The sequence below is a fragment of the Trachemys scripta genome, chromosome 4 (genome assembly GCF_013100865.1).
Source record: "Trachemys scripta elegans isolate TJP31775 chromosome 4, CAS_Tse_1.0, whole genome shotgun sequence".
NCBI classification, from domain to species: domain Eukaryota; kingdom Metazoa; phylum Chordata; order Testudines; family Emydidae; genus Trachemys; species Trachemys scripta.
The window spans coordinates 139,670,495-139,671,028 of record NC_048301.1 but is presented as its reverse complement, the minus strand read 5'-3'; positions in this window follow the sequence as shown (position 1 = coordinate 139,671,028).

The window sequence follows — 534 nt, the reverse complement described above, 5'->3', positions numbered from 1 at the left end:
CATGTGGGGGTGGGGAGCCAGGACTCCTGGGTTCCCCTCCCAGGTGGGGGCGGGCAGTGCGGTGAGGCGCTGGCTGCTGGAAGGGTCTCTCTCCACTCCCAATCCACTCGGTCTGCGGCTGCTCCCCCGGCCAATGGCAGCTGGGCTGAAGGGGGGGGGTGGCCTGTGCCAGCCAATCACTATGGAGATTCTCCCGGGTTTCTCCCCCTCTCCCCGCATCCTCTCCCCCCATAACGTTGTCTCCGTTCCTGAGTCCCTCCCCTAGTGCCCTCCCCGCGGGGACCGCAGCGCGGGGCGAGCTGGAGCCGGGGGCGCACCCTAGGGCGGGGAGCCCAGCTGGGGAGCCCGCCCCCGCCCCCGCGGTGAGTGGGTGGCGGTGCTGGGAGGAGGGGGGCACAGGAAGCAGTCAGCACCAGCCCCAACTTCCTCCGGAGTCCCTGGGAGGGGGAGCCCCCCAGAGCGAGCGGGGTAACGTGGCGTGGGGGGGGGCTGGCAGCAGCACGTGTGGGGGATGGGCGGGGAACAGCTGATTGC